The sequence below is a fragment of the Stegodyphus dumicola genome, chromosome 11 (genome assembly GCF_044657685.1).
Source record: "Stegodyphus dumicola isolate Sdum_Otavi_A_Nest chromosome 11, ASM4465768v1".
NCBI lineage: Eukaryota > Metazoa > Arthropoda > Arachnida > Araneae > Eresidae > Stegodyphus > Stegodyphus dumicola.
This window is the reverse complement of record NC_140778.1, coordinates 20,461,196-20,473,901: the sequence shown is the minus strand read 5'-3', so window position 1 is coordinate 20,473,901 and position 12,706 is coordinate 20,461,196. Positions and strand designations below refer to the sequence as shown.

General features: G+C 33.2%; 1 long non-coding RNA gene across 1 annotated transcript; it reads right to left on the bottom strand.

Moving 5' to 3' along the window:
- LOC146993827 (uncharacterized) lies at positions 1–7,011 on the bottom strand. Its single transcript, XR_015043907.1, has 3 exons — positions 6,709–7,011; positions 3,121–3,210; positions 1–145 (listed from the first exon to the last, which is right to left on the bottom strand). It is a non-coding gene; the product is annotated as an uncharacterized LOC146993827 (long non-coding RNA).
- Between the last annotated feature and the right edge of the window lie 5,695 nt (positions 7,012–12,706).

Sequence of the window (12,706 nt, the reverse complement as noted above, 5' to 3'; positions counted from 1 at the left end):
CACTTTCCAAAATTCAAAATAGTTTTTATTAATCCAATTTATCACATTTTATTTGAATTCATGAAAAACAATCTTATATCCATGTATTCTTATGTATATAGGAACTCTTGATAAATTGGATCTCTGTTATTGCCTTTCACAGCACCTAAAATAAAAAAAAACACTCACAATTACTATATGTGAATATAATTCATAATTAAATTTAAACAAATGACTATTAGAATGCAAATTAAAGGAAGCATTTAAAATATTTTAACATTTAGTACCTATAAACAGGGTAGCAATTATTTGATTTTTCGATTATAGTAAAATAAACATGGGGGATGCCTTTTAAAATTTTTTATGTCAGAAAATAAACTCAAACCACCAGCTGAACATATGAGCAGTTTTATCAATCAGCCACTGGTAGGTAACCTGGATACTGAATCAACATATAAAGTTGCCAAGATAAAGAGAGAAACAAAATTATGATAATCACATCTTACCTATTCATAAAACTATTTTAAATTTAATGTGTAGGCAAGTCCAAAAAGAGTGAGAATGAATTTATTTTGCAACACAAAGTAAAGTCTTGCAGGAGCAAAAAAAAACTTGTCTCATGAGATTGGGAAGTAAAAAATAATTAACTGCATCTGGTAACATTTATCTGACAACACATAAGTAATTGTTAGCTACGTGCAGAAAATAAAATCTGATCAGGGGCGTAGCTAGAGGGGGGCAAGGGGGGCATCTGTCCCTGTGTGCAGAATCCAAGGGGCGCCAAACTGATGTTAGAACATTTTAGAATTAAATGTTTTCCATCCTTGGCAAGCAGTAGGGGGTGCAAAATCTTCAGTTGTCCCTGAGCGCTGAAAACCCTAGCTATGACTCTGAATCTGATCATGTTAATGCAATCTTAAACTTTTGAATTTAACCGCAGAAATTTACCAAAGTACTTGTAACAGTAGTAAATGAAGATGTGGCTAATCTTTACTGTATGGTACACCTTGGTTTCTGTCTGAAAAAAAATTGGTATTGGTTGTTTGTGAAATGTGGAAGCCCATTGCGTCAAATAAGTTTTTCGGTAACCCTAATGTTGATAATGTTGCCAAAAGTAGCCTTTGGGGGGGGGAAACTTTTTTTTTTTTTTCAATAAAAAGGAGTTATTTCTGCAAATATTGCCAATGTGCTGTGATAAATTTAGTTTTGGGCTACTTATTTTAATAGTAAACCTTTTGTACGGTCCCAGGTTTTTGGTTCTTACCATTCTTTTCAGCTGCTGTGTTTGGTTACACGGAAGTGGTATGGTCTTGTATTTTGAACATGCTATTTATTATTTTGGTGTGGGTACCATCGTTTGAGTATGTCTGAGGTGACTAAGAGACGAAAAATTTAATTGAATTGCTTACCTGGAGGATGGTGAAAGGAAGCCTAAACATATGCATGTGAAAAAAAAGGTATGTTCATTTATTTTTTTGTCTCTGTGTGTTAATTTTTGTTAGAAGATTTGTTGTTTAATGTTTTTAATGTTAGGAAATATGTATTTTTGGTAACTTATTCCTCTCTGTGTATTTTTGGTTGTCTGTGTGTTAAGACAGTGGTGAATTTTTTCTGGTAACTATGATATTTTTAACTTTCTGATTTTCTTAAAGTGAAAATAGATCAATGTGTACATGGACAAAGTTAAGGCAGTGCACAATGCCCAGTTTGTGCAGTTCTCTGTTTTAATAGGTCGATGTGTACATGGACACACAGTTTGTGTATGTCTTTGACTTCTTATTTTGGTTTGGTGTAGCGGCCACCTTGAAATTGGTGCCGATCCTCTCAGGTGACGATCTTGATATAAAAAAAAAAGAAATGATTCGCCAAGGGTTACAGTAGAGTAAATTTTTACCAAAGATGTTCTACCATAATCATCATTTCAGTGGTTTAAACACTAGTGGAGCAGTATGCAGAAATGAAGATTTAAGTTTTGTTTACACAGCATGATGGTTTAGGCACTGCAGCCATTACAGTGAACAAAATTATAATAAACATAAGCCACAATAATTGTCTATAAATATTGATGTATAACACTGCATTAACTAATATATTTCTTATGCTAGTATATACAGAATCCTTAATCGAAGGGAAAATCAGAAGACTGTGCATGCACTTTCCTTTAACTGAAACATGGATTTGACCATACAAATCTCAGTCTTACGAGACATGCCACACTATGCAGAAAGATGTTGTTTTTATTTGCTTGTGTTGTTTTTATTTGTTAGAGGAATGAAATAAATATACTTCTAGATTTTAATTTTTTCTTTTCTTGTTTTACATTTGGATTACCTATTAAAAAGTTAGGAATTTTGATATTACAATAGAGTTAAAATAACAATTATTGACATGTTAAAGTAATGAAAATTTTAAATTAGGTTAAAAAGTAACCCTTAATGTGGCATATTTTTGAATTAAACTCTATCAACATTAAAAACAACAAAACGTCCCTCTTTATTAAGGACTTTAATTAACAAATTTTAAATACGGAGCTATGAATGAATTTTTTCCCTTGCATGTTATAATAACTGAAACAAAATTACTCTGATACAGTCAAAATTTCTAAATGCAAGTACATAAAATTTACTTTAGCAATTTAAAGAGATGAGACACACTGAACACATGAATAAATTTCTATCAAAGAATAATTTATTAAATTTGGCCCGTTCCATAGTAAACTTTAACCATTAGATTACATTATTACACCATGTTATCAGTTTGAAAAGCAAGTCATATGCCAGATCTTGGATGTAAAAGAAATGCACAAAATAATATACAGATTATTAAAAAATGATGTATACCAATGTTTATAGATATGATTAAATGTAACAGAAAATTTACTGTCACAACCACATTTTTAAGTGAAATGTATTATTTTAACATTTTACAATATTTAAGGTATGGCATTAAATGCAACATTATGTGCCTGGATATAAGTTAGTAAATTAAAAAAAATAATAATAATCAAAGAATGAATATCATGAAAAATTTCAAAAACAAGCAGAATTTAATTTAGAAGACCTTTAGACACTTATGATAAATAAATTTGAGAATTCTTCACCCAAAATTAAATTATAATTAACTAAAACCAGTTTGACTGACCTTCTATAAAATCCTTCAGCTGCAATTTTTTCTAGCTTGAAAACCAAATTCTTCTCCACATGGTAATAACATCTTAACCAGTTGAAATTCCTGCAGAAAGTTTGATAATACAGTAATAGAATTAATAGAATAGAAAAATTAACACAAAAGTATAGAACATCATTTAAACTTAACATTATTACAAATTTTGATGCTTTCTGACTATCTGCAAAGCTGTGGAAATTGGCAAAATGTTTGGTTAGTTTATGGTTCATATCTACTGCTTTGTTCACAAGTAGTAATTCAGATAAGCATTTTATAAGAAACAAGAAATTTTAGGATGCACACACACACAAAAATAAGGTTAACATTGGGTCAATATTCACATATTTTTCATCCAATGGAATACTATTCAGAAATAAAGATTAAATATAAAGCATGTAAATACATGTGTGTGGTATGCACATTCATAGTTTGCTATTATCGTGTGCATACTCTTGCTGTTTTAGCATAAGTTGAAGCTGTGAGGGCAGATGATAAGAAAGTATCTGAATTTTTCATGTATAAGAAAAGATTGCCCTGACAATAGTATCTCAATTGTTTAGCACTGACATTTACATAGCGCATTAGAAATATATAGTAATATATGTATAATAAAAAGATGGTACTATTCGGTTTCGAGGGCCGTAAAAAATCGCCAAGCTATTGTTAATGCCAATGCTGCCAAAAATAATTGCGGCAACCCTAATAATTGCGTCAAGAAAGGAAGTATTATAGTAAATAACTATTTAAGATTGATGTTTTAATTTAGATGAAAGGTTAATTTCATATAATACTTTTTTATTATTATAATTTATATGAAAAAGGCTAAACAGGACTGAATGAAAGCATAAGAGTAAATAACTATTTCAGATCATTATTATAATTTATATAAAAATTGCTAAACATAACTGAATGGATGCCTGTATCACTACCGACTTATCGCTAAAGCATAATGTCATCTCGTTGGTTGTTCAAACATAATTTTCTATAATGAATGATGCCTTTTCTTTGAAAATATTCTCGGTAAAGTGCAGAATAGCTCACTTACTTGTTTGCCGCTTTTTACAAGGGTAAAAAGCAATTGGATTTTTGTCAATTTTATTTTACTTTTTAAGTGAACATAGGTCGATGTGTACATAGATAAAGTCAAGGGTGTGCACAGTGCCCTTTTTGTGCAATTCTGGGAATTTTTTTTAAAGTGAAAATAGGTCGATGTGCACATGGATACCGATGTGCAATTCTTAAAAACGCGTCAAGCAGTGGGCGGTTCTGCACTTTACCCAATATTCTATTGCCGACTTTTCGTCATGGCAATTCCCATATTGTTAAATCCATAGGATATCAAAAAAGGATTTAAAATCAAAAAATGATTTAAAAATTAAACTAGTATTTCAATGGCGTCTTAAGAAATACAGAACTATATAAACTTACACAATCTGAAATCAGCGCGTACGCTAGATTTGGCGCGCTGTTAAATGGGCGCGTTTGCTAGATTTGGCACTTTTGCGCATACATTTTCTCTGCAATTTTTTTACGGCCCTCGAAACCGAATAGTACCAAAAAGATAAATGCATATTATTAATTCATTTTTTTAAATGCCAAACTTTAACAATTCTTTCACATATAATTAAACAGAATTCTTTCACATGAACATCTAAAATCCATTCTTAACTAAAGAATAAATAATAAAACCATGTAAATTTCTTATCAAGCCCATCATTTCCAAAATGTCTACTTCTGAAAGTTCCCAGCATTTCTCAATATATTATTAAATTACTAAACTAAACATCAATGATCGTCATGTTCGCTAATGTGGCAATATCTTTCACACTTCTTTGTTACCACAAGTAACAAGTAGGCTTCAATAAATCTTTAACTGTTACATGCTACTTTTATCTAAAATTTGTACAAATAATAAAATTAAATGAGCTCTTTATAATATGCTCAAAGAAATAATTTTGTATGAAAATTTGTATGTTATATATTGGCCTGATTAATGATTCAGGAAATAATTCGGGTTTTCAAAGTGCTTCCAATAATTCAAATTTCAGCTTGTGTCAAAATAAAATCTATAACACAAAGATAAGCAAATTTCCTTATGAACAATGCATTTTAACATTATTCAATCACTGGCAATCACACAGTACTGATTGCTTCAATAAACATTACTGTAACTGTGTTATTTAAAAGACAATAATTAAAACATTACAGTCTTTTCCTCCTTCTAACACCAAAAGAAAACCCAGATAAGAAATATAAAAATATCAGTAAAAATAAATTATATTATTGAATGACACTTTACATTAATTACACTTATGCATATATTATTTTATTATAAATTATTTCAAAATCAAAGAAGAGAAGGGGGAGAAACTTTAATATTGACATTTCTAAAATGATATAAACATTAATCATTTAGTATAGTCTGTTATTTCAGGGAAAAAGAATTCACTTTTCTGGATAGCATTTATATTTCCATCTCACTTTCAATGAAACATTAAGAGAAATGCATATAATTTAAACACCAGTTTATTTTATTTATTTTTATTTATCAGACAGATTATGTCAACTCGAAAAAACCTATCAGTAAAATTCGGTAGAAATAATTCTGAATGTTAGGCAACTTGCAAGATTCAACAAAAATTATCAATACTTTTATTATAATAATAATACTACAGTAACATGAACATAAAATTAAACTGCATATAACTATAAAATAAGCCAGCATATAATAATGGTGCATTGGTTTCTAAAACAATGGGCTCGATGAAAAAATACATGTATTATGGTAGCTATTCATATTCTTCAGCTTTCCTAATATTCTCACGTTCACTTTACATAACTAAAGTATCTAAAATACAATAAAAATGCAAACAATATTTATGAGAAAATGTTAAAAGCAATCATAAGCATTTGATTGAATGACCATATTTTGTCTTCCTGCAAGTCGAATCTTAAAATGATATGCAGTTTGAAAAATGCTTAATCCTTTTATAAAATATTCAAAAAAGATTAAAAAGGTACTGTTTGTTCTGTTATCAGGGCCGGGTTCAGAATTGTATTTATGTATGCTTGTATATTTGTATGTTTGTGTGTCTACATATACACATCTATGCACATACTTACGAACACAGGTTCATACATTTCCGATTCTGGTCCTAATAACAGAACAGTACACCCAAAAAAACTTGAATTACAAACTAGATTAAGATAATGTTTCAACCATACATATTTTGGGCAAAACAATGCAAACTCTTATTTTTATACAATTGTTCAAACTATTTAACATAAATTTATTGCTGCAATAAAATAATAAGCAATCTGATCACACATATTATTTTGAAACTGAATGCATAAACTAGACTAAAAAAAATTCAGTCATAAACATTTGGATAGCAGGGCAAATTAGATATTTGAAAAGACAGCCAGCCATTGAGATACACGTAATTCACGACAGAATGGTAACAATTCATAAAGCTGTGAAACATTTAACTCTCAAAATGACATAAATAACATAAATTCGAAAAGCAAAAAAAGTAAACATACAAGTATTGCAACTGAACTTACCTTTCATGCAACAAAAAATGTCCATACAAATTAACCTCATGGCGCAGCCATTTTGGATTTCGTTTCAAATCAGACAGATGTTTACGGATTTGCGGAAGAATACGAGGAACTAGTAGTTTGCCGGATACAATGTGCAATGACGCGAAAGAATATAGTTCTGTAGAACTTCCTACATTATTCCGTAATAAACAGTACTATTTCCTAATTTTTTCTTTATCTAATTAATTAATTAATAGGGAAATAGTTAAATAATGCCGAATTCATTTTTAATGAAATGTAAAATTTTGCATGTATGGGACGACCACCTTCCGTCCAATATTTCTGAGAATATAAACAAATTTTGGAATCTGAGAGTATCAGTAAATAAATATATAGAATATCGCCTCCCAAACGACCACTTCTGAAAGTGACCAATAGTTCTGAGATTATAAATAAATATTGATATTAAGCATTATTTCTATAAGACGACCATCTCTATATAAGACCAAAGTTTCTAGAATCTTGGATAGTCATCAGAGATGTATCTTTACAGCGAAATTATCGCTCGACTGTAATTCAATATCAATAACAGATCGCGCGATTGAAAAACATTTTCTGTCCTGTAATTAAAGGAAAAAATTTTCCTTGTGAGGTATTTCTCCCCCTTTCCTAGCGTGCCTTCGTGGTGTAATATTTCTGCACGCTGGGCCGGTATTTCAGAGGTCCGTGGTTCGATTCACGGCGAATGCGGTTGCTAATTTTTCATCTCTACGGCTTCCCAAAAAAAATCCTTATGTCTTTACAGTGGCGCCCGAACTAAAAAGGTGTTGGATGAGGTATATCCACACCCAGGAGTTAGTGATTGGATCCCCTTAAAAAAAGTCGGCCTTTAAAAAGAGAAGTAATATAAGGTATTTCTCCCGCTTTCCTAGCGTGTCTTCGGCCCACCAGCGGCCGAGCGGTAAAGTCGCTGAACCCTGGTAGTGCAATCAGAGGTTCGAATCCCGCGAACGGGCTGGCTGCATGGGTGTTTTCGTGGTTTTCCCCACGTGTAACGTGTATACGAGCCAGTTTCCCTTAGAAAGTCCTCCATGAAGACATCCCTCCCTTTAGGCAGATAGCCCTAGTGTGCTTTGCCATAATTAAATACACCACCACCACACCTAGCGTGTCTTCGTGGTGTAGTGGTTCTGCACACTGGGCCGGTATTCCAGAGGTCCGTCCTTCGATTCCCGGCGAAGGCAGTTGCTAATTTTTCATGTTTCCTGCTTCCAAAAAAATACCTAATGTCTCTACACCCAAATTTTAAAAAAAATTCGTTTCCGTAATTAAATATATCTATATCTAATTTTATCTATATTTGTAGTAGGGCTTGTAATCTGTACGTAATTATACATGTAATTTATACATTTTTATAAAAAAAATATATGTTATTAAGAATTTTGCAAATATTATAGAAAATGCTAATCCATTGAAAAAAATCTTTTCCATGACTAAATACATTTTTAAAAACGTCAGAAAAAATAGCAGTTAAAATTAATAACAAAATAACAAGAATAAATCATCAATCATATCAATATTTTTAATGTACAGCATTTAGAAACAACTTAGTAAAATACATATGAAAAATAAAATAATGTGCATGTTTCAGATGTGCAATGTCAAAAAATTAAAACTGGTAAATTTGAGAACAAATATCCTCAAAATGTTTGACAACGAAAGTCCTCCGGACAATGCAGAATGAATGTCCTCAGGATGTGAAATTGGTGAACTCTTCAGGACATCTGAGAATCAACATCTTCAGGACATCCTGTCATATCCCGGGACATAGCGACTTTCAGGATGTTAAATTACGATCTCCTCAGTGCATCTGAGAATCAACATCCTTAGGACATCCTAAGTATGTCCCGGGATATTGCGACTTAAATAGGACATCCTGAGGATGTTTTGTGCTATGGGAGGAAAGGAGGTGTTGTGCAGTGTCACAACTGCCAACACTTCCACCACTCATCAGATGTTTGAGAATCGCTTTCACCAGACGATACTTTGCTCTGGAAAGCAATCTCTAGTTACAGTGTAAGCCACAAAAATATTCCGCCTCTTAACGGCCCCTCAATCGCATACACAGATATTGAGAAAGCTGAGTCCCTTGCGGATTACTACGCATCTCAATTTACACTAAACAACATCTCACACCCTCAAACAGAACTCACAGTCTCACAAACCCTTACACATTATTTTACAAATACACCCGCAATTCTAGTCAACCCCTCGAATGTCTTTGGCTATATCGAAAAGATGAAGAAAAAGAAAAGCCTGGAATTGACAACATCAGCATCAGCATGATAAAGAAACTGAGACCACTAATGTTCTGCAGACTTGTCAAAATTATTCAATTCATTCTCAAACTTCGATATTTTCCGAAGAACTGGAAAATTGCAATAATATCTGAAATTCTGAAAACAGGAAAGCCACCTGACCACGTGACATCCTATAGACCAATCAGCCTGCTCCCTATTCTCAGCAAAATCGCGGAAAAAGTTATATTGGACGCTATGAGCAACTACATGCACGAGAATAATATTATCATCCCAGCCCAATATGGTTTCAGGAAAGATCATTCAACTACCATGCAGTTATACCGTGTAATTGAAACAATCTCCTGTGGCCTACAAACCAACCTCCAAACACCTGCAGTCTTCTTAGATATAGCCAAAGCATTTGATCGTGTCTGGCTGGAAGGCCTACTTTACAAACTAATTACTCTGGAATTCCCAGAACACATCATTTCCATCATTAAATCCTATCTTGCAGATAGAACATTTGTCGTTCGCATTAACAAAACAAACTACAATAAAAGAAACATCAGAGCGGGCACGCCTCAGGGATGCCTCCTCTCGCCAACATTATTTAACATTTATGCTAACGATATCCCACACGCACACAACACTACTCTTGCCATGTATGCAGACGATACAGCGATTCTCACACAAAGTGCTACACTTAGCTCAGCAATACAACAGATACAGGAACACATACTTGCTATTGAGTCTTGGCTTACTGCCTGGAAGATCCAGATCAACGTAAGCAAATCCGAAGCAGTATTATTTTCAAGGAAGAGAAACATCAATGCCAGCATAACCATGTTCGACGAAAGAATCCCCTGGGTCAAGCATACCAAATACCTACGTGTTATTTTGGATAGGAGACTCACATTTTTGCCCCACATTAACCACTTAATTACAAAGTTTCGAGGTAGTAGACATACACTTGCCCCCTTAATCCCTCGAAACAGCGTTTTAGACTTAGACCATAAATTACTCATTTACACGGCCGTATTGCGTCCCATTTTAACTTATGCCTGCCCTGCCTGGGGATATCTATGCAAAACGCACTTAGAAAGACTAACATCACTTGAAAACAATACATTACGAATCATTGCAAAGGCACACTGGTATGTTAGGAATGAAGCCATCAGAAGAGAACTTAATGTCATGTACATTAATGATTTTATGAGAAAAATTTCAAAAAAATTCTACAGAAATCTTCATAAATCTAACAATCCTAGCATACCAGCCCTCACATACGATGTTAAGCTTACCGTCAATTACGACCCAGAGCTATATTAAGGACTGTGCCTTAATTTAAAATATTTAAAAAAAGTGTAAAATATGTAAAAAAATGTCAAAAAAAAATATTATGAAAAAAAGAAAAAAAAAAAAAGAAAGAAAGAAAGAAAATTGAAAACGACTGAAAAGGAATAAGAAAATATAACTGACTGAAAAAAAGATTGTAAATAATTAAACTTCTACTAAATAATTACATTTTCACTATTCCCACCCATCACACACACACCTACCAATTAACACTGCTTGCATGTGATATCCCTCAGCAAAAACAGAATCTCTCGACTCCAAGACCAGCTACTGGATATCCAGCATCACGTGACCGCCAGCCCACCACCTGCTGCAAGGTTCTTTAATATACTAAGGTTATCACTTCATACTGATTCACTTCAGATTTTAGCAGAAGTGCGTATATTTTCAGTATAATGTAAAAGTACTCTTATAATCCCTTACACTCAACAAGATTTCTATATAACATTTATCCTGACGTGATTATTTGCTATAGTAAATAATCTTCGATATTGGCATCCTATTCTTCCTTCCATACATTAAAAATGGAACAATTAAAATACATTTTCTTACACATATACGCACAATTATAATAATAATAAATTTGCCCTACATCTTAGTTTCGGCCCACCAGCGGCCGAGCGGTAAAGTCGCTGAACACTGGTAGTTCGGTCCGAATCCCGCGAATGGGCTGGCTGCATGGGTGTTTTCGTGGTTTTCCTCATGCGTAACGTGTATACGAGCCAGTTTCCCTGAGAAGGTCCTCCACGAAGGCATCACACCTATTATGCAGATAGCCCTAGTGTGCTTTGCCATAATTAAATACACCACCACATCTTAATTTCAATTCAGCCTGTACACAAATTAAATATTTTTAATTACTAATGTATTTTTATCAGGTTATTTCTTAAAATACTTTTGTTATACTCGAAATATGTGTTCAATATTGAATTATTTTTCTTTCTCTTATAATTAAAAACAAGTTATATGGAATCAAAAATAAAACATATGCAGCAGTTAAATAAAACTGAACCGAATATCTTACTTACTCTTTCGCTATTTGTATTCTGGCATTATACACAGATTTGTTTTCCTTCAGGTTCAAGCATGTGTAAGTTATATCAATTAAATTACATCACACATACCTGTATGCATCAGTTAAATAACACTGAAGGAAATATGTCACTCACTCATTCGATGTTTGCATCATAGTGTGGTCGAGAAATTGTTCTTTCCTCACGGTGAGGCATGTATCAGTTTACTTAGTTCGCAAAGCTTAACCCAGACGCTGCTTCAATGCATAGAATTACGTTTGGGATGTAAAGAAAGTAACCAAAACATGTAAATGAAGTTGCATACGCGAATTTATTAACTAATCATTCAGGTACTCAGTATTGGTAAACATGACACTGAGTTTAAATATCTCACTACGATGTAAGTCTCATACACAAAATGATGATTATGATAAAAAATGATTTAAAATGAGAAATTTTTCAATTTAAATGTAAAATAGCAGTAAAATGAAAAATAAATGTAAAATTACATCACATTTATGTATGAAAATTACATAAATTCATTAAAAAAATAGTTATTTTATCTGGTTGTAAAGAGTGTTTTCCGCCAAAAAACGTATTAACGTGTATAATTCTGACACAACGCTATAGCACAATTTGCCACTTCCGCCTAGGTATAATAGCAAATTAACAACACAAATCAAATCAAACTGTTGATGCAACGAAAGTAAACAAACGCCAAGAACTAACGCTGTCACCCACATGACGTCATGCGCATGTGGCATAACTTTCTCCCTGCACTGCGCATCGCTCTTGGGCCCCCCCCTGCACCTGCTGCTCCCAGTTCCAGCCCAGAGCTCGCAGTTCAGCCCAGAATCCACCGATAAAAGACGCTAGGACACTGGCTATCGCACGCCGCCGTGAAAAGCTGCCTCTACGAATTCGACCTCCGGCTTCTAATTGCAGTTGCTTTTTATCATCCCAAATCTCGATAACATGCCAAAAATCGGACAAAATTGCTACCATATATTGCTTATCAAAAAGATATGCCTTTCTCAAGCTACCATCTCAACAGTCGAAAAGTGTCTCAACGTAGATGGGGATAGGACACTTCAGGCCAGGCGCCAGAAAAACAGAACGTTTTTGTTCAAGGATGATACATAGGCTTGTTCGCGATGTAGGTCTTATCGACTGTTTACAATTGCAACAGCCTATTTCACTTACTTACAAAACTTCATTTGACCTTTAATTCAGTAATTTAAACCAGATTTAAACCTTAATTTGTTAAAGTATATATATGGTGTGGTGGTAGTAGTTTTATGGCGCAAAGCTCAATTGGCCATATGCGCCAAACACAGGATTCTTTTTTAA